Source organism: Scyliorhinus torazame, chromosome 30 (genome assembly GCF_047496885.1).
Source record: "Scyliorhinus torazame isolate Kashiwa2021f chromosome 30, sScyTor2.1, whole genome shotgun sequence".
In the NCBI taxonomy this organism is placed as follows: Eukaryota; Metazoa; Chordata; class Chondrichthyes; order Carcharhiniformes; family Scyliorhinidae; genus Scyliorhinus; species Scyliorhinus torazame.
Window position 1 is genome coordinate 12,952,590 of NC_092736.1, and position 22,533 is coordinate 12,975,122.

At 46.7% G+C, this 22,533-nt stretch overlaps 1 long non-coding RNA gene across 1 annotated transcript in view; it reads right to left on the bottom strand.

Annotated features, from left to right (window-relative positions):
- Window positions 1–747: 747 nt before the first annotated feature.
- The window catches only part of LOC140404277 (uncharacterized), a 73,994-nt gene continuing 52,208 nt past the window's right edge, over window positions 748–22,533 (bottom strand). Inside the window, exons 3-4 of the long non-coding RNA XR_011938480.1 lie at window positions 11,011–11,224; window positions 748–1,930 (exon numbers count right to left, since the gene is read on the bottom strand). This is a non-coding gene — a long non-coding RNA (uncharacterized lncRNA). The remainder of the gene's footprint in view (window positions 1,931–11,010; window positions 11,225–22,533) is intronic.

The window sequence follows — 22,533 nt, forward strand, 5'->3', positions numbered from 1 at the left end:
TTAAAAACAAAAGATTAGTGAGAGGCAGAACTCGTAGGACTGATCCTGTGGGACTACACTCGTCATCGCCACTTGACTTGAAGTATTGCTGTTCACCTCTACTCTTTATTTTCAAGCCAATTTTCTATCCAATTGACCTCTTCCTCAATCATTCCATGAACTTGTACACAATCTACTCTAATACTTTCTGAAAATCACGATGTACAGCACAGTTTGTCTTTTTCATCTGCTCACTAGTTGCTCAATTAAGAACAAAAAACAAAGAACAATACAGCACAGGAACAGGCCCTTCGGCCCTCCAAGCCTGCACCGATCACGTGTCCTATCTAGACTAACCGCCTGTATCCTTCTATACCCCTTCTGTGCATGTGCTTATCCAGATAAGTCTTAACGGTCGCTAACATATCTGCCTCAACCGCCTCACTTGGTAGTGCATTCCAGGCCACTGTCACCCTCTGTGTAAAAAAACTTGCCCCGCACATCTCCACTGAACCTATCCCCCCTCACCTTGAACTTGTGCCCCCTTGTAATTGTCATTTGCGCCCTGGGATAAAGCCTCCAACTGTTCACCCTATTTATTCCCAATAGAGTGCCAATAGACATAACTTTCTTTACTGAGTCTAAATGAAACCATGCTTGATTCAGTTATTGTTTTTCGATCTTGGTAGAGTGTTCTAAATTACTTTAAAAACAAACTCCAGTATCCTCTCCCTATACTGGCTAAATAAGAAGTCTTACAACACCAGGTTAAAGTTCAGCAGGTTTGTTTCGAATCACTAGCTTTCGGAGCGTAGCTCCTTTATCAGGTGAGTGAAGAGGTGGGTTCCACAATCACATATATGACAAAGTTAATGATGCAAGATGATACTTTGAATGCGAGTGTTTGCAGGTAATTAAATCTTTACAGGTCCAGATGGAGCAACTGGAGAGTGGGATAATCACAGGTTAAAGCGGTGTGAATTGTCTCAAGCCAGGACAGTTGATAGGATTTTGCAAGCCCAGGCCAGATGGTGGGGGGTGAATGTAATAAGCTATGAATCCAAGGTCCCGGTTGGGCCGTACGCATGCGTGCGTAATTTAGCTATCAGTTTCTGCTCGGCGACTCTGTGTTCAGGCGCGTACTGAAGACCGCCTTGGAGAACGCTTACCCGAAGATCAGAGGTTGAATGCCTTTGACTGCTGAAGTGTTCCCCGACTGGAAGGGAACATTCCTGCCTGGTGATTGTCGCGTGATATCCGTTCATCCGTTGTCGCAGCGTCTGCATGGTCTCGCCAATGTACTACGCCTCGGGACATCCTTTCCTGCAGCGTATGAGGTAGACAAAGTTGGCCGAGTCGCAGGAGTATGTACCACGTACCTGGTGGGTGGTGTTCTCACGTGTAATGGTGGTACCCACTGACGATGATCTGGCACGTCTTGCAGAGGTTGCCATGGCAGAGTTGAGTGTTGTTGTGATTACTGTTCCCTACAGGTCGCTGGTCGTTACTGGTTAAAATAATGGCAATGGACTTCAAAATGTACCAGTGTCTGTGGGCTGGATTCTCTGGTCTCCCGACGGACTTTCCTGTTGGCAGCGGAAGGCGGCATGCCATTCGCTGGTGGTGGGATCTTCTGCTCCCGCCGCTGTCAATGGAATTCCCACCAGGAAACCCGCGGCGGGGATGCGGCATCGGCGGGACCGGAAAATCCCATCGGTGTGAATGGCCGGAGAATTCTGGCCATATCTTTCCTGTAGCAGATGCTATTTTGGGGCCGCGCAGTGGCGCAATGGTTAGCACTGCTGCCTCACGGCGCCAAGGTCCCAGGTTCAATCCCGGCTCTGGGTCACTGTCTGTGTGGAGTTTGCACATTCTCCCCGTGTCTGCGTGGGTCTCACTTCCAAAACCCAAAGATGTGCAGGGTGGGTGGATTGGCCAGGCTAAATTGCCCCTTAATTGGAAAAAAAAAGCAGAATTGGACACTTGGAATTTATAAAAATAAAATGCTAACTCATTGTTTGAATACAAGGTGGTTTCATCAACTGCACTGTAGCCTAAATTGTAGGCTGACGAGTCCTTTTCCAATGAATCATTAAGAATTATTATTGTTGGCGAGTATTGCAGGAATGTTGAAAGCTGAAATGCCATTAAGAAAGGATATAATTACATTAGAAGCAGTTTAGAGAAGGCTGGGATGAAGCAGGCATCTTATGAGGAAAGGTAGGGTAGGTTGGGCCTGTATCCATTAGCGTTTAGAAGAATGAGCGCTTATCTTATTAAAATGCATAAGATCCTGAGAGGCCTTGATATGGCGGATGTTGCGAGGATGCTTCCCTTTTTGGGGAGTCTAGAACTAGGAGGCTCTGTTTAGAAATGCGGGATCTCCGGTTCAAGACTGAGATGGGTAGAATTGTTCACTCTCATAGGGTTGTTAGTCTCTGGAATTCTGTTTCTCAGGGAGCAGTGAGCTGGATCATTGAATATATTCAAGGCTGATACAGATGGAGTTTTGATCAACTAGAGAGTCGAGGGCTAGGGGAGGCAGGCGGGAAAGCGGAGTTGAGGCCATGGTCTTATCAAATGCTGAAGCAGGCTTGAGGGGCTAAATGGCCTACTACTGCTTCTTGTTCTTGTGTCTTTTTCTTAATATGGCATTTGGGACAAAAACTATTTGCATAAATGTAAATTAATGATTAAGGGAAAAAGAAAGATCTGAGTTTTTAGAGCATCTTTTATGACCTCAGTATATCCCAAAGCACTTTACAACCAGTTAGGTACCTTTGAAGTGCATTCATTGTTATCGTGTAAGAAACATGGCTTATCTGTGCATGAATGTCCCGCAATAGCAATGCGGCAATGATCATATAACCTGTTTTAGTGACGTTTGTTTAGAGATAAATATTGGCCTCTGGGAAGAACTCCACTACTGCTTGAATAGTTGTGTGGGATTTTCCGCAATCTCTTAAGCAAGGCTCTGTTAACATCTTGATCCAAAAAAAACAGCGTCTCCGACTGTGCAGCATCCCCTCAGTACCACACACCTGTGCTTCGGGTCTTGGTGCTGACTCAGAAGGGTTCTATGCACTGACCCACAGCTGATACGTCTGTAAGCATAGATAGCTACCAATGGCTTTTGACAGCCGCCCAGATCCCAATTTGGACTACGCTGACAGATTAAAATTGTCCCTTCCACGCGCAAAAGCTAATGAAGCCACTCAAGCATTCTATATTTAGCACTGATTTATGCACTTTGGCTCCTTTTGTAGAATTTGCATTCACAAAGAAAGTTTTCCTGCTCCTGGTCAGACCAAAAAAAAACACACGACCCCGAGTTAAGGCACTAGTTTTGAATAAATACAAGAGACAAGGGACGTGGGTTCGAATCCCACCAAAGAACAAAGAACAAAGAAATGTACAGCACAGGAACAGGCCCTTCGGCCCTCCAAGCCCGTGCCGACCATGCTGCCCGACTAAACTACAGTCTTCTACTCTTCCTGGGTCCATATCGCTCTATTCCCATCCTATTCATGTATTTGTCAAGATGCCCCTTAAATGTCATTATCGTCCCTGCTTCCACCACCTCCTCCGGTAGCATGTTCCAGGCACCCACTACCCTCCGTGTAAAAAACCACTGCCAGAAGTGCTTTCAGTAGGGCAGCACAGTGGTTAGCACTGCTGCCCATGGCACTGAGGACCCGGGTTCGAATCCCAGCCCTAAGTCACTGTCCGTGTGGAGTTTGCACATTCTCCCCATGTCTGCGTGGGTTTCACCCCCACAACCCAAAGATGTGCAGGGCAGGTGGATTGGCCACGCTAAATTGCTCCTTAATTGGAAGAAAAATAATTGGGCACTCTAAATTTATTAAAAAGAGCTTTTAGTTTTATGGGCGGCACGGTAGTACAGTGGTTCGCACTGTTGCTTCACACGCCAGTGTTCGATTCCCGGCTTGGTCACTGTCTGTGCAGAGTCTGCACGTTCTCCCTGTGGCTGCGTGGGTTTTCTCCCGGTGCTCCGGTTTCATCCCACAAGTCCTGAAAGACGTGGGGCTGGTTTCTCCGATTCAGGGGCTATGTCCCCCACGCCGGCGTGGGAGCGGTGGCATTTTACACCAAAACAATTGGCGCAAAACGGTCACCAATTCCCAGTTTTGCTGGGGGCTAGCAGGACGGCATCGTAGAGTACCCGGCTCTAGCTACTGATATGCCCCGGTAATTGCCGCCGCGGACCTGGCCCGGCAAATAGTGCCCCGCTCTTTAGCCGGCTTGCACACCCTGGAGCACCCAGCCGGATCCCCAGCCCCGAATAACGTCCCCTCTGCCCATGGATTGGCCCTCCCCCCGACTGTGGCAGCGCTGGACTTAGTCCGCAGCCGCCACGCCGAGTTCCCAATGGATGAGACCATGAGAGACCCACGGCGTCGGGAACCCGGCCAGTTGGGAGCGGAACATGGAGGGGCGAGCCTCAGGTGTTAAGTAATGGGTTAAGAGACATTGCAATTAGTTGTCTCATTTATGTTAAGTGTCCATTAATTGACACTGATATGTAAAGGGGCTTCAGGTGCCTCTGTCGGATGGTGTGTTTTTAAGAGTTTTGTGCAGAGGCTGTGGAAGTGAAATAAATGGTATTTGGTGAAAAGGACCAAGAACTTTAGACTCTTCATTTCACAGCAACTAAAACGTCTAACATCAGGCAATGTCCTGCCATCGATAAGTGGCACAGTGTACTCGGCAAGTACGGCACTTTGGAGGGGGCTGAGCATTGCAAAAGCGGCACCACCCCGATTCTGCCGTAAACTTGGATTCTCCGGCCATTCGCCGAATGCGATTTCGGCATCGGCGACCGGAGGATCCAGCCCGTACTGTTATTTGGACATTCTGAATTCTCCCTCTGTGCACCCGAACAGGCGCCGGAGTGTGGCGACTAGGGGCTTTTCACAGTAACTTCATTGCAGTGTTAATGTAAGCCTACTTGTGACAATAAAGATTATTATTATTGTTACACGGCGATCCATGTCAGTTGGCAGTCCCACACACCACTAACTTGAACTTCAGTCAGGGGCTTGCTTCAACGTGATTCTGATCAGCTCCTCGCACTGGGTTAACTGCGTTTATGGCACTTCAAAGTTGTTTTAGGCCAATGCCACCGCATCTTATCAGCAGGGAGGGCAGCACAGAAAGTAAAACTCAATCCACAGTGTTTCATTTCGGCACACAAGACTGATAAGGGACCATAGATTTCCTGATCAGCAGTGGCTTAGTGGGGAATTGATATGTAAATAGCTTTTGCATTTATACAGCATCTTTAACATAATAAAGCTTCCCAAGATGTTTAACAGGTTGTGTGTGATAAAACAACATTTGATTCCAAGCCACAGCAGGAGATATTGAAACAAATTGAATTGAAATGTGACAATAAATAATCTTTAGTATCACAAGTCTCTCGTTCTCGTAGAGGGTAGAGGGTCTCAGGTAGAGGGTCTCAGGCAGGTCTCAGGTAGAGGGTCTCTCTGCACGTTCTCCCCGTGTGTGCGTGGGTTTCCTCCGGGTGCTCCGGTTTCCTCCCACTGTCCAAAGACGTGCAGGTTAGGTGGATTGGCCATGATAAATTGCCCTTAGTGACCAAAACGGTTAGGAAGGGTTGTTGGGTTACAGGGATGGGGTGGAAATGAGGGCTTAAATGGGTCGGTGCAGACTCGATGGGCCGAATGGCCTCCTTCTGCACTGTATGTTCTATGTTCTATGTTCTAAAGTAGGCTTACATTAACACTGCCTTGAAGTTACTGTGAAAAGCCCCTAGTCGCCACATTCCAGCACCTGTTTGGGTGCACAGGGGGAGAATTCAGAATGTCCACGTCTTTTGGGCCTTGTGGGAGGAAACTGGAGCACCTGGAGGAAGCCCATGCAGACACGGGAAGAACACACAGACTCCGCACAGACAGTGACCCAAGTCGGGAATCGAACCCAGGACCCTGGAGCTGTGAAACAACAGTGCTACCCACCGGGCAGCACGGTGGCGCAGTGGGTTAGCCCTGCTGCCTCACGGCGCTGGGGCCCCAGGTTCGATCCCGGCTCTGGGTCACGGACCGTGTGGAGTTTGCACATTCTCCCCGTGTTTGCATGGGTTTCGCCTCCACAACCCAAAGATGTGCAGGCTCGGTGGATTGGTCATGCTAAATTGCCCCTTAATTGGAAAAAAAATGAATTGGGTACTCTAAATTTATTATAAAAAACAGTGCTACCCACTGTGCCACCGTGCTTGTAAACGGGAGTAATTGTCCGCAAGGGCAGAGTATCTGGCGCTGTGTCTCCCCCAACATGGGGGTGCAGTGGGGAAACTGTCCACTTGTAAACGATTCCACATAAACGGGGTTGGTTGTTGTTTGAAAACAGAGAGCCCCAATCCTGGTCCAATGTCAGGTAGAGTTCTGCCTTCTCTGTGTTGGTGCCAGGTTGCTGCACAAGATTGTCAACTCTTGTCAATTACAGTGGAAATGTACACAGCCGACTTCCCATTGTACTCACAGTTACCCGTGTGTGTTTTTAATATATATAAATGCATGATACAGGGCCTGCAGCCAACATTTGAGATTCTCGATTCCAATGCCTGGAATTAAACGGGGGACACACTAGTCACAGGATACAATCGACAGTAAACTTATTTCAGCAACTATAACTGGAGGTGCCAGATGCAGATGGTGGTGGGTTGCATTTGAGTTAGAACTGGCAGCTCATGTTCCCCGCCACACGGCTGTGTGTGTGTGTGTGTGTGTGACCCAGGGCTCCTGGGTTTACTGAACCGTGGCCACAGACGTGTGGTTTTTAACTGCGGTCTACCCTAAACTTTATTTACCCCAGCTTCGCAGAGCAGCAGCGGCGTTTGATGTTCTTGTTCCTCCCACTTGCCTTTCGACGCAAGCATACCTGACACACTTGGGACCTGACCGCATTGTTGCCGAACAGGCACTTCAAGCCTTTCAAAGAGCCACAGCCTCGCGTGTGAATGAAAACGGCGTGTCTGTTGCCTGTGTGTGGCTGTTTTTTTAGCACGCTAGGCAGAGCATGTCAATGGAGCTTGATGATAAAAGGGTCCTCCCTCGCCCCCCCCCCCCCCCCCCCCCACAGGCAGGTTACCTGGACTGAAGGGATTTTCATATTCATGCACATAAAACTCCCAAAGGTGGCTGTCAAAATAATCTAACCAGCCCCGTCTCGTTGCACCTGCATCAACTGCATTTTTTTAAAGTGCCCAATTATTATTTCTTCCCCCCAATTAAGGGGCCAAGATTTTCCACAGAATGGATATCCGAATTATGCCCGATCGCCTGCAGCTGGATGCTCACTTGCCCGACGCCAGGAAAGACTTTACTCACTGGCTAACATGTTTCAAGGCTTACATCAATGCGGCGGACCCCGCACCGACAGAGGCTCAGAAGATAAACGTCCTGTACTCCAGACTGAGCTCCAGCGTGTTCCCGTTGATCCAAGACGCCACGACTTACACAAAAGCGATGGAACTCCTCAAAGAACACTACACACAGAAGGCGAACACGCTCTTCGCCAGGCATGTACTTGCCACCCACTCGCAACTACCTGGTGAGTCCATCGAAGACTCCTGGCGGGCCCTAATTCCGCTCGTCCGGGACTGTGACTGTCAGGCCGTCACGGCCGCCGAACACGCGAATCTCCACATGCGCGATGCCTTCGTGACGGGATTGTGTCGGACCGCATCCAAGAACGATTGCTGGAAGGGGCCACGCTCCAACTGGCGGAGACGAAAATCTTGGCGCTCTCCATGACGGTCGCATCCCGTAACGTACAATCGTACCTCTCCCACCGCGCTGCCCACCCTTCTACCCCTTCCTACCCCTCCTGGACCCCGCCGACGACCTCCTCAGCCGGGGCCCTGCCTTCGCAATACGCCTGCGCCGCACGCCGATCCGCGCACCCCGGGGGTCCCCGCTGCTACTTCTGCGGTCAGCAGAAGCATCCCCGCCAATACTGCCCGGCCCGCACTGCAGTTTGCAAAGCCTGCAGTAAAATGGGCCACTTCGCGGCTGTGTGCCAGACCCGCGCAGTCGCTGCAATCGCGTCCGCTATCGCCCCCTCCCCCACGCCAGATGCATAATGGGAGCCGCCATCTTCTCCTCCCGGGTCCATGTGCGACCAATGGGCACCACCATCTTAACATCTTAAATTAAGTTGCATGAACACAACTTAACATCTTAAATTAACATTGGATCTCTTAACACCCCTTAATTCAAAGATAACTCAGAAAATATTGCAACAGTAAATAATTCCTTAAAATGTTCCTTCAAAATTCCAAGAGACTTAACACCTTTAAACAGTATCACATCAGGTAAAAGGACATATATATTTTCTGTATAATGGCAGAGATATATTACCTTGGTTGACTTCAGCTCCAGCACTTTGCTTTCTTCCTGCAAACTCTCTGGAAACACACAGGCACACACCCAAGCTGCTTTCTTAAACGTGGCTTTCTCCCTTCAAGCAGATCACAGCAAACCAGAACTTCTCAAGCTGCTGTCTCAAACTGGCTTTCTACTTTTAAACTGCTCACAGCAAAACAGCCAGGCACTTTTAAACTGCTCTCAGCAAAACCAGCCAGGCACTTTTCAAACTGCAAAACCAAACTGCAAAATGGCTGAACTGAGCTGAGCTCCACCCACTCTATGACATCACTGTTTCCTTAAAGGTACATTGCTTAAACATCCATGCCTTAAAGGTACCCTCACATGACAGCAACTTGACTGTTGCGCCTTCGGCCCATGTCCCCGTGTCAGCCCCCTTGTAAAAGCAATTTGGCTGGCCTCGCTGCCCAATTAATTAACTTTCAAGAGTTGAATCACACTCTGAGGGATTGCGATCCAGATCCTCGCCATCGCTGTAACCTTTTTTTAAACGTTGTCCTCACATAGAAGCTCAGGAAGCCCGAGGAAGTTAGTTAAACAGTATTTAATAAACCAACACAAAGTAAAGGCTGCAACGCCCCACACATCTCAAAGGTCCCAACCGGGACTACTGATCACCCCGGTCCCCACCCGGCCGGCTTTTATGAGCCCCACCTGAGCGGGCCTCCGCCCACAAGCGGGGGAGCTTTTATTCCACAAGTCCCCAGGGAGATCAATTAGGTATCCCTGTGGGTCTTGTGACGTTATTTCCACTCACGTAGCCTTTGTTTTCTTTTGATTATCTTAAATCCTCTGATTTGGGGCTAATGAGAACAGTTTTTCGCGTTCGACCCTGTCTGGATCAGTGGTGGGCAACCAGTGGCCTGGGGATGATGTGCTGGCCATCTGGGTTCAGAGTGCGGCCCCCACGAGACATCTTGTTGACCGTTGCCTACTGCGCGGTCACATTCCGCTGATTTTCATCCGTGTAGTTTTTTTCCTAACTGTGTGACTGAAGTGATTCGCACATAAAACGAGGGTGAGTGAAGTGAGGTGCGTGCTATTTGCTCACAACATTGAGAGACATGCACTTCCTCTCTGTCCAGAGGGTGAATATTTCTTCTGTTTTTAACCACTCGATGTTCTATTGATATAAAAAAGATTAAGCATTTTCAATAACTGGTTATGAAATCTTTGATGTGTATTAATATTATTCGTGGAGTGACGGTTAGTGAACAAGCCCAATTTCAATCTTGAGGTGAAGGAGGATCATTCAAGGTGCTGGCTCACTCACATGGGTTACCCATCACTTATCTAGATACTTCATGATTTTCAATACCTCTATCGAAACTGCTAATATTTAACTAAATAAACTACACAGCTACTTATCTAACCAGTACAACCCATAATTCCGACTGCGTTATCTTTCATGCTCAGAAAAATATCCCATTCTGGATTGAAAATGGTTTTTACCGCAAAAATGTTTGGTCAGGGCATCACGATGGTTAGCACTGCTGCCTCACGGCTCCGAGGATCCGGGTTCGATCCCGGGCCCCGGGTCACTGTGAGTGTGGAGTTTGCACATTCTCCCCGTTTCTGCATGGGTCTCACACCCACAACCCAAAGATGTGCAGTGTAGGTGGATTGGCCGTGCTAAATTGCCCCTTGATTGGGAAAAATAGAATAATTGGGTACTCTAAATTATTTTGAAAAAACAAATGTTCGGTCAACGAGAATGGACTGAAATGATGAGACGGGTTCACAATGGAATCTGAGCTCCGGGACATTGTAGCTTGGCGGGAGGGGGGTTATGTCAAAGATGCACTGGGGAACCGCCTTCACCCTTCCCCAAATGTTCCAAGGCAATTGCTCCTGGGAACACTGGGAACTGTCAACAACTTGAGAGATAAATCGCAATCTTAGTTTCAATTGTGTTACATCAATAGTTACCCAGAAAAAGGTTAGAAGAATTTAAACAGCTTCTAGGTTTTGGTTAACTATTGTACAGACCCAGCCCCACATCGACATCCCCTCCCCAACTCAGGCCCAATATAACCCTAAGGACTCTGGGTCCGTACGCGTTGGAGTTTAGAAGGATGAGGCGGGATCTTATTGAAACTTACAGGACACTGCGAGGCCTGGATAGAGTGGACGTGGAGAGGATGTTTCCTCCAGTAGGAAAAAATAGAACCAGAGGGCACAGCCTCAGACTGAAGGGATGATCCTTTAAAAGAGAGATCAGGAGGAATTTCTTCAGCCAGAGGGTGGTGAATCTGTGGAACTCTTTGCCGCAGAAGGCCTTGGAGGCCAAAACACTGAGTGTCTTTAAGACAGAGATAGATAGGTTCTTGATTGCTAAGGGGATCAGGAGTTATAAGGAGACAGCAGTAGAATAGTGATGAGAAACATACCAGCCATTATCGAATGGTGGAGCAGACTTGATGGGCCGAATGGCCTAATTCATCTCTTATGTCTTATGGAACCAGGGCTACCTTGCCACAAAATCCTACTCACTTACCTTCTACACTTACCTTGGCAAAGACTTATTAAACCTGGCTGGACCTTTGAACTTACCTGGTGTACGACAGACAGAGCTGTAAAATGGAGGGTGTGGCTTACTTACCATTGACCCTACAGCTGTCGATGTTAGATTGTCGGGACACGCAGGTCTCACCCGGCCTGAGTCAGAAGGCCAGGCGAGATAGAATCGGCTGGATTTTCATGTAAGAACCTTCGAGCAGAGTGGAAATCCGACTCAGTTGATACTCGCTCGGATTAGGGTCATGGTGTTGCTCTCTGCCTTTAAAGTCAATCACCCATCTTGCAATATTCAGACTCTGAAATACAACCACATATTAGGCGTTAGGTCTTTAACGCAGCAAAATGTTCCTAATCGCTTGCCAATGTCTCATTAATTACGTTGCTAAGGTTAAGAAAAACAGGCAATGGATATTAATTGTCTTTGAGCACATATAAATGAGGGATAATTAAGTTTTCCTGGACATTATTTTACAGTTTCAGTGGCCCACCAGGGGATTTCACCCCCCACCCTCATCTATGCTTAATTTCGGGTACACGGAGGGAGAATTCAGAATGTCCAATTCACCTAATAACACGTCTTTCGGGACTTGTGGGAGGAAACTGGAGCACCCGGAGGAAATCCACACAGACACGGGGAGAACGTGCAGACTCCACACAGACAGTAACCCAAGCCGGGAATTGAACCCGGGTCCCTGGCACTGTGAAGCAACTACCAAGTCATCCAGGCTTGACTGCAGAATCGCAGAATTCAGAACAGGTTATTTCTGTCATTTGAGTAGATAAAAATGACTTTGCTTGAAACTACGACACAATAACCAGAGTGACCATAGAAAGTTTGAATAAAATGGGAGGAAGAAGTGATAACTGAAGAAATACACAGATACATAGATACATAGAACATACAGTGCAGAAGGAGGCCATTCGGCCCATCGAGTCTGTGCCGACCCACTTAAGCCCTCACTTCCACCCTATCCCCAGAACACAATAATCCCTCCTAAACTTTTTTGGACACTAATGGCGATTTATCATGGCCAATCCACCTAACTTGCACGCCTTTGGACTGTGGGAGGAAACCGGAGCACCCGGAGAAAACCCACGCAGACACGGGGAGAACGTGCAGACTCCGTACAGACAGTGTCCCAAGCTGGGAATCGAACCTGGCACCCTGGTGCTGTGAAGCCACAGTGCTAACCACTGCGCTACCATGCTGCCCATAAATAGTTGTAAGATGACATCAAGCATGTGTTAGAAAGGCCCGTAGATGACTGATCCCGGAATCAGCGAACTGCCACGGCACAGGAGGAGGCCATTTGGTGCATCATGTGTGCACCGAAGGAAGGGAAGACCAAGGGACGTAAAGAGTTTGCAAATTCTGATCTCCTGTGCATTCCCGATTTTAATCACTCCACCATTGCCAGCTCAGCCTTCATCTACCCAGCCCCGGTGCTCTGAAACTCCTTCTCTCACCCTCTCAGTGTCTCTCTCCTCCTCAAAACCTATCCCTCACCTGTCCAGAAATTCCCTTGTGTAGCTTGGTGTCAATTTGATGTTTGGCAATGCCCTCTGTGAAGTGCTTTTATTCTTACTATGTTTTGTTTTTAAATTTAGAGTACCCAATTAATTTTTTCCAATTAAGGGGCAATTTAGCGTGGCCAATCCACCTAACAAGCACATCTTTTGGGTTGTGGGGGCGAAACCCACGCAGACACGGGAGAATGTGCAAACTCCAAACAGACAGTGACCCAGAGCCGGGATTCGAACCTAGGACCTCGGCGCCGTGTGGCAGCAGTGGTAACCACTGTGCCACCATGCTGCCCTACTATGTTGAAGGTGCAGAATGAATGCAAATTGTTGTTTCCCAGTCCTAGGAAAGGAAGGAATTGTGAATAAGAACTCATTTGGCGGAATCTTCATATCAATGCTGCCAAGATACAGACAAGAGGAGGATCATAATGGATGATCTATCTGGAGTTTAGAGGAAATAAGAGAGGAAAGGCCAGAGAAGTGACAGGCATAACAAATTAACTTGAGAACATTTGTGAATGAGTAAGAGGCTGGAGGCTAAAAGGCAAGAGAAGGATTTGTAGTCAGATAGCATTTTGAGAAACCTGCCCATGCACGTCAAATTTGTTAATTCAGTGTAATTGTAATCAGGTTAGAGCATTTTGGGGGCTACAAGTTGTTGTCACATTCACTCCATCACGTAGACCTTCAAATTCTAACGCTGTAAAACATCACCTGCTTCCACCTGATCTTAGTCCATTTTATCTCTAGATTCAAATTTTTCTGACCATCCTCCCATTCTCTGCAAACTTCAGCTTTTCCGAAGAACTGCTGCTTTTATTCAATCTGTTAGGGAAACAAAGGCAGTTTGAAGGGATTTATATTTGTATTGGTAAACATGAGAAATGTAGTATACTTTTAAGTGGTTTTAATTTAATGTTTCTGTGCCTGGAAGGGTAAAATCTATAGTTTTATTCATGCTGGCAGAAGTGTTGTATGTGTGGGGGCTGGGTAAGTTCCAACTGTGCTTCTATTGTGCTTAGAGAGGGTTACGGCATGAATAAATACATGTGGGTGTTGCTTAGCAATTGGAAGCCCTTTTAAGGAAAAAACTTTTTAAAGATTTTGTTTTACTGGATATATTGCAGCTGGAGGACAGGACATTGAGGAATGAACTTCCCTCAACTCTGTCTGGAGAAGGGAGTTGCAAAGATACAATTCTATGCAATTCTATGGAACAAGTTACATTCCAGATAACCAGGGAATTGGGACAGAATGAATGTCTAAGCCGACTGGAGTTAAGAGAACAGAGACAAAGGTATTGTTCAGAAGAAATCAAAGAAGAGCAAATAAGGGGTTCTACATTAAAGAGACAATTGCAGTAACCAGATTTAAAGTGGGACAGCAGACTTCAAAGGTAAAACAAATGTCTGATGCCATTTTAATTGGGAATCAAGAGTTGAACAGTTTGTACAGCCACCAAGACAAGAAAATCGTTCGACGTGTCTATGGGTTTCCTCTGGGTGCTCTGGACTCCTCCCACAAATCGCAAAAGATGTGCTGTTAGGTGAATTGGATATTCTAAATTCTCCCTCAGTGTACCCGAACAGGCAACGGAATGTGGCTACTGGGGAATTTTCACAGTAACTTCATTGCAGTGTTAATATAAGCCTACTTGTGACACTAATAAAGATTATTATTTAAAAAAAGACAAGGGTGTAGAATTCTGGATGAGATTCGCTGTTAAAAGTGGAGTGAAAGCTTGAAACCTTGGACTGGATTTCAGAATGCAAATCGCTAATGGAAAGCATTATTCTGCAGAAAGGTTTCAAAGCATGTTTTTGGGAGTGAGTTTGTAAAATCTCATGTGACAATCATCTGCAGGATTCTGAGGAGAAATCAACAGACATTAACTTGGGTTCAGAAAGGAATGTGCGTATTTATTAATGAGACTATAGTAGCTGTACTTTGTAATTGGTGTTAATCTTAAAACCTGTGCGTAATGTTTAGCAAGGGGAAATGGAACATAGAACAGTACAGCACAGAGCAGGCCCTTCGGCCCTCGATGTTGTGCCGAGCATTGTCCGAAACCAAGATCAATCTATCCTGTCATTCGGGTGTGCTCCATGTGCCTATCCAATAAACGCTTGCAAGTTCCTAAAGTGCCCGACTCCACTATCACAGCAGGCAGTCCATTCCACACCCGAACCACTCTCTGAGTAAATATAGGAGTATTGTATCTTAATCCAATTTTTTCATGTTTAATCAATGTTTTTTCCTTGTTGTTAAAGCTAATTTGCAGTCTTGTGATTCTGTTCCTCCACGTTTTATGAAAAAAAGTAAAATTTACAGTGTTTTGAGCCAGGGTTCCATTCTGGGGTCATCCCATCCATGTTATAACATCAACTGGGATCATAACATATCACACACCATATCCCATCAACAAATCACACCTGCCTTTGCTCGCCTACTGTCCCCCCTTGTCTCCCAGATCCTCTAATTTAAAAGTCCCATCCTTGCATTTTGATACCTTCATGGTTTAGCTCCTCCTCCAGCCCTGCGCCCCTCCACAATTCTACTTTCTTACGCTCTCTTCTTGTAGTCCCCTCACTTTACCTCGTCTCTGACAACATTTTTTATGCTTAAAACTGGCCTCTTTGACCAAGCATTTGGTCAACACTTTCTAATCCCTTCTTTGGCCCGCTATTAATATTTGGTCTGATTACGCCCCTGAAGAGATCTGGGATGCCTTTTCTGGGTTAAGACACTTCATAAATGGGAGTTATCATCTGGCACATTATTGACTATGACCGACCTCAGTACAGTAGAGATACACCTCTTACTAAGGAGTTGCTGAAGGCAGTAAATTAAATTTCCCAGGTGGTAGCAGTAACTGATTGGCAATGCACCAAGCAGTATATCAGGAACTGAACATATTCTGAGCTTTTTTCTGCTTCTTACAGTCAACAGGTAAATTTCCAGGGACATTTACGCAAAAGTCCCCTAGCCTCTAGGCAGACACTATGTGTGGGCGAACAATGTTTGGGACATTTCACAGGCACATCAATCTTCTGTATTTTTGTCATTCAAAGCTATTGAACATCTGCCCAACGTATCATTTAAGGGAAGAAATTTATTATTTTATAAAGAACTAGGAGACACAGCAAATCAAGGGAGAATGATAAAGTTGTTGTATGCCCTGAACATTTGAATCAATTCCAAATGGGGCCATTTGGATCAATTGTGGATGTGATCCACAAGGCAATATGAATGCAAGACGGCATGGTAGTACAGTGGTTAGCACTGTGGCGTCACAGCGCCAGGATTCCAGGTTTGATTCCTGGCTTGGGTCACTGTCTGTGCAGAGTCTACACGTTCTCCTCATGTCTGGGTCCACCCCGTGTCTCCCTGGGTGCTCCGATTTCATGCCACAAGTCCCGAAAGTTGTGCTTGTTAGATGAATTGGACATTCTGAATTCTCCCTCAGTGCACCCGAACAGTGTGATGACTGTGGGATTTTCACAGTAACTTCATTGCAGTGTTAATGTAAGCCTACTTGTGACAATAATAAAGATTATTATTATCATTCGACTTTTTTTCTCACTTGTTACCATTTTTCAATTTTAGCACCACATACCCCTAGGTTAGACATAAAACCGGCCCAGTTTCATACTAAAATTACGTCTTCTTTCCTTTGAGATGTACCTTAATTGAAAGAGCAGCCTCATTTGTTTTAGTTATTCCCCAGAACAACTGACCTGAGGGCCTTGCTCAGTGAGATTGTAAATGTATGCCAATATGTGGGCTGTGTTGTTGCCTTGGGCTTTCAATCATTCGGTTCGAAGTTGGCTTAACTAATTTCATACAGGGTCTTTTTTGCCAAGAGAGAAAGTAGACTTTCAGTTGGGTTGGGAAAGAAAACATGCAACGTTATCGCAAATGGCTCAATTTGGCTTCAGTGGTCTTGGGAAAGGCAAACTGGATTGGAAGATGGGGGTAGAAAAGTAGTTAGAGTACCCATTTAACTGGTCAGAAACTGAAAGGTAAGAAAAGCACTGAGATTAGCTCTCATGGCCTCTCTAATGGTCCAATGTTCTGGCAAAACCCTGGATCTGGGCTCACAGGAACGGTCAATTTCTTGAACTTCCCAAGGGTGGTTGCCATCTGGGAAACTGTACCCTAACAAGAAGGAGGTGTGAAGAAAATTTGGAATGGTAAAAAAGCACCCATCAACACCAGGGAACATTCCACATGACAAATGGATGGATATTGTAAGTACCCTTCCTGTTCATTCCCTTAGTTTCTATTCCTTTTACTTTGTCTTTATCATTTTTGGTCCATGAATCGTTAATGGAGACATATCTTTAAATCAAGGAGAGGAGGTAAGGAACTCAAAATGTCAAAATTCTACACTGTGTTCTAAAGTTTTGTATTTTGGGCAGAAGTATCCAGACTTTATGGCACCCAAGTGATTGGAGGGGTTTGTTTCAAGAGGTTGGAAGGCGGCCAATGGATTGGCCAGGGACGGTATTCTGACTGGCAACAGACAGCGATTGGTTCCTGCAAGGTGGGGATTTTCGGAGAGGATTTTGAGCAGGAGAAGCAACTAGACCCTCAAGGTGGAAGCAGCTCTCTCTCTGCTCTGTTGCCTATTGTCTGAAGGCAGAGGCTTCTAGACCCTGAACGAAGAAGCTGTCACACTCTCTATTTCTCTTGAATACTGGCTGCCTACTGTTTCTGTGAGTCTACAGTGAAAATCATTGCAAACTAAATAAAAAGATAAAATCGACCTGAAAACCTCGACTGAAGAAGAAGCTAACTGGAAGACATCCACCTGGAACAAAGACTCATCCTTTTACTTTCATCATTATTGTACACACCTCTTTCCCCTCTGTTTTTGTTTGTGTGTGTGTCTAGAGGATGGGGCGAGCGAGTTAAAAAGGGAGCGGGGGAGGGGGAGGTTAGATATTAGATAGTAGTCAGTCAGTTGCATTTGTTGCCTATTTAATTCTAGTTACTGTTAATAATAAAAAGTTAATTGGGTTTAAATTTACAAACCTGGTGACTGTAATTATTGGGAAGCCGAAGACCTTGGGGTGCTTTAAAATAAAAGTTCACTTCAACCGTGTTGTGACTGCAGATCAAGGGGGGCTGGAATTAACCATGCACTGGCTCTGGATGTCTTAACAATACCCAAATCAAACCAGTGGAGAAACTTTATATGGCAGTTTTATCACAAGATCCATGAAGAACGCTACTTGTTGGTTTCAATGATCAACATAATCCTTGATATGAACATTCTTTTTTTAAATAAATTTAGAGTAGCCAATTATTTTTCTTTTTCAATTAAGGGGCAATTTAGCGTGGCCAATCCACCTGACATGCACATCCTTGGGTTGTGGGGGTGAAACCCACGCAGGCATGGGGAGAATGTGCAAACTCCACACGGACAGTGATGTGGGGCCGGGATTCGAACCCGGGTCCTCAGCGCCGCAGTCCCAGTGCTCACCACTGCGCCACATACCACCCCTTTATGAACATTCTTATTCAGGGATCATCCCATAATCATTATGAACTCATGAAGTAAGGATGAAGTAAAACCAGAAACGGGGCCAAGAATGTTGTACATCAGCGATTACTTTTCCAATGTTGGGCAAGTATCTTAAAAGGGGTTCTTCCCATTGCGTGAAGATAAAAAACAACTTCACTGCTGTAGCACCTTTCACTGTGGCATTAAAGTGACAAAATGCTTCGCAATCAATGAAATATTTTAAGGGGTCACTTTGCAATGTAGATTCATGTACACCAGCCAACAATAGAGACCCACAATCCGCAAGGAGAAAAATGGACATTTAATTTGTTTTTCGTGATGTTGGTTAAGAGTGTTGCTCTTTTTAACCTTAGTCTATTTGCTCTGTTTACGTCACCTTTGCTCATGAGTCGCCAGGTATCTTTATGATACCGCCACGTGGTTCAAGTTCAGGTTATGATTAATAACACAGCACACCGCTTAGTAAGGATTAAAACAACGGTCATTTATTATATACAACAAGCAATATTAATACCCTAATACTACTTTCTATATAATAAACCTATCACTACTGGCCAATACTTAACTTAGGAAGAGCCCACCAGGTCAGGGAAATGAATGGCTTGTCCAATCAGATCTGGCCCGCGGGATTCAAAAGGCTGCTACAGGTCGGCGGCTAGGTGTCTCTACCGGATAGCGATCGTTGGATTCAAACTTACAGTTGCCGGTGGCTGGTCTTGCAAAGGTCTCGAGCAGGCGAAGATGAGAGAGAGAGAGATCTGAACTTGGACCTTCACTTTTATAGGGCCCAGGGGCTTCCCGCCTCCCGGGGCGGCCCTTGACCCTGAGTCCCAAGTGATTGGATTCTGTCCCCAATCTCTGAGGTCGATGTGTCCAATGGTGAGGCGATTCCTCGATCGGGGGGTGGTCGCTCACCTGTCTTTGTTTCGGCCACTGCAGGCGCCGACAGGTCTGGCCCGGTATTCAATTGCTAATATGTTGCAATTGTTCCCGGGGATAGCCGATTTAACTGTGGATGTCTGAATAGATTAGCTGCAAACAGTCCTGAATGCAACTGCGGATACCTGGGTTGATGGGCTGTTGATAGCCCTGTGTATCGATCTGGGCTACCTTCCCAGAGCCGAATATGCAAAACTGTCTGCAGCTGCCTGCTTGTGTCTTCTTGGCTGCTTTTCCCAGCAGTCTTTCGGGTTAGCCGTTTTAAACTGGGTTTTGACCAGATTAATCGGAACGCAGCCATTTTACATGGCTACAAGAGACAAAATGCTGGCCAAGACACTAGGGATTTTCCCTGCTCTTCTTAGTGTCATGGTTTAACAGCTAAGAAACAATCTGCTACAGCTCAGCACTCACTTAGTATTGCACTGAAACTTTAGTCCAGATTATATGCTGAAGTCTCTGGAGTGAGGTTTGAACCCTGACCTTATTAACTAGGTATGGGTCAAGAGTGCCACCAAGAATCACATCTAAAGCACATAATGGCACATCTTACAGTGGCGCAGTGGTAGGACTGCAGTCTCATGGCGCCGAGGTCCCAGGTTTGATCCCAGCTCTGGGTCACTGTCCGTGTGGAGTTTACACATTCTCCCTGTGTTTGCGTGGGTTTCGCCCCCACAACCCAAAGATGTGCAGGGTAGGTGGATTGGCCATGTTAAATTGCCCCTTAATTGGGAAAAATGATTGGGTACGCTAAATGTATTTTTAAAAAGCAAAACTGCCTCACGGTGCTGAGGATCTGGGTTCGATCCCAGCTCCCTGTGGAGTTTACACATTCTCCCCGTGTTTGCATGGGTCTCACCCCCAACAACCCAAAGATGTGCAAGCTAGGTGGACCATGCTAAATTGCTCCTTAATTGGGAAAAAAAATAAATTGGTGACTCTAAATTTATTTTTAAGAAATAGTTTCTATTATTTTATTGTATTTGAAAATATAGCACAATAACAATTGTCAACTTGTCCTTCTACTGTTCTGAGCTTAGTCCCAAGTGAAACTTCAGTGCTGGACAGAAAATGATTTCATTCTGCCCATCAGTGATAATATAGCACAACTGAATAGAAACAGACACCAAATATTGTTGAACTCGAAATTGATTGTCATTCCAATTCTGTGAGAACAGTATCTTGGATCCTGGCCATTTACATTGTGAAACGAATAGTATCCTTGTTGACTTGTTTCTGCTTGTTTGAGAGAGCAACTTGCCAAAGAGGTCACATCTTATCAAAAACTTGGATTATAAAATTGAACTTTTGCTATGATATTCTTATCAATGTTATGTTTAGCAAATGACTTGGAAATCCAAGCCAAGTCAGTTCTCTAATTCTTCAGGGCCTACATTATTTTGGTAATTCAATTTCATTTCATTTTGGGGCAGCACGGTAGCATTGTGGATAGCATAATTGCTTCACAGCTCCAGGGTCCCAGGTTCGATTTCGGCTTGGGTCTCTGTCTGTGCGGAGTCTGCGCATCCTCCCCGTGTGTGCGTGGGTTTCCTCCCACAAAGTCCAAAGATGTGCAGGTTAGGTGGATTGGCCATGATAAAATTGCCCTTAGTGCCCAAAATTGCCCTTAGTGTTGGGTGGGGTTACTGGGTTATGGGGATAGGGTGGAGGTGTTTACCTTGGGTAGGGTGCTCTTTCCAAGAGCCGGTGCAGACTCGATGGGCCGAATGGCCTCCTTCTGCACTGTAAATTCTATAATCTATGATGACTTCATGACAATTGGGAGATTTATGTGTACAAAGACCTTTTTATATTATAGAAGAGATACAGGGAATGACACGGAGCCAGAGGAAATTCAAGACAAAGTAAACCAGCCTCTTAGGTTATAGTGAGTTTGTATCTGAATGGAGGATATTGCTTCTTGAGTGTTTAGAAGTTCTCAATATATACTCAATAGGTTTTAACCCCAAATAACCACTAACTGGGTATGCTTCACTTTATAATTTTTTATTCATTTGATCAACAGAACTTGAGTTTGCTTTAAAAAAATGCTTTTTGTCAAAGCTTTTTGTCTTGCAGTCATCACTAATGGAATGGCAAGGGCAGCATGGTGGCACAGTAGTTAGCATTGCTGCCTCATAGTGGCGTGAGAGGCCGGGGTCAGCAGGAGTCAGCTGACTTACGGGACTTCATGGGGGGAGCAAAATGGCTAGATCCGGATCTGTGAGGGGCCTGAACGGGCCGGTCAAGGGGGCCCGGGTGTTTGCGCACTTAAATGGACTGAAGGCAGACATGGTTATGCTCCAGGAGACACATCTGAAGGTGGCAGATCAGGTTAGGCTGAGAAAGGGATGGGTAGGGCAGGTCTTTCATTCAGGGTTGGATGCGAAGAACAGAGGGGATGCAATACTGGTGGGGAAGCGGGTGTCGTTCGAGGCACTGAATATTGTAGTGGATAATGGAGGTCGATATGTGATGGTGAGTGGTAGGTTGCAGGGGGTGCGGGTGGTACTGGTGAACGTATATGCCCCGAATTGGGATGATGCCGGATTTATGAAACGCATGCTGGGTCAGATTCCGGATCTGGAGGTAGGAAGCTTGATAATGGGGGGGGACTTCAACACGGTGCTGGACCCAGGACTGGACCGTTCTAGGTCCAGGACGGGTAAGAGGCCGGCTGCGGCCAAGGTGCTCAGGGGTTTATGGAGCAGATGGGGGGAGTGGATCCATGGAGGTTTGCCAGGCCGCTGGCCAGGGAATTTTCCTTCTTTTCCCACGTCCATAGAGCCTACTCCCGGATAGACTTTTTCATTTTGAGTAGGGCGCTAATCCCGGAAGTGGAGGGAGGAATATTCGGCCATAGCCATCTCGGACCACGCCCCGCATTGAGTGGAGCTGGAGTTGGGGGAGGAGGGGGACCAGCGCCCGCTGTGGCGCCTCGATGTGGGACTATTGGCGGATGAGGGGGTGTGCGGGCGGGTGCGGGGGTGTATTGAAAGATACTTGGAGGCCAACGACAATGGGGAGGTGCAGGTGGGGGTAGTCTGGGAGGCGTTGAAGGCGGTGATCAGGGGAGAGCTAATTTCCATCAGGGCCCACAGGGAGAAGAGAGAGGGGAGGGAGAGGGAAAAGTTGGTGGGGGAGATTTTAAGGGTGGACAGGAGGTATGCAGAGGCCCCCGAAGAGGGGCTACTTAGGGAACATCGGAAACTCCAGACGGAATTCGACCTGTTGACCACGGGGAAAGCAGAGGCACAGTGGAGGAAAGCGCAGGGGGCGGCGTATGAGTATGGGGAGAAGGCGAGTCGGATGCTGGCACATCAGCTTCGTAAGAGGGAGGCAGCGATGGAGAATGATGGAGTCAAGGATAGTGGGGGGAATACAGTGTGGAGTGCGGTGAGAATAAACAAGGTATTTAGGGACTTCTATGGGGATCTGTACAGGTCTGAGCCCCCAGCGGGGGAGATCGGGATATGACGATTCCTGGATCAGCTGAGGTTCCCGAGGGTGGAGGAGGAGGAGGTGGCTGGTTTGGGGGCACCGATTGGGATGGAGGAGCTGGTTAAAGGATTGGGAGCATGCAGGCGGGGAAGGCCCCGGGGCCGGATGGGT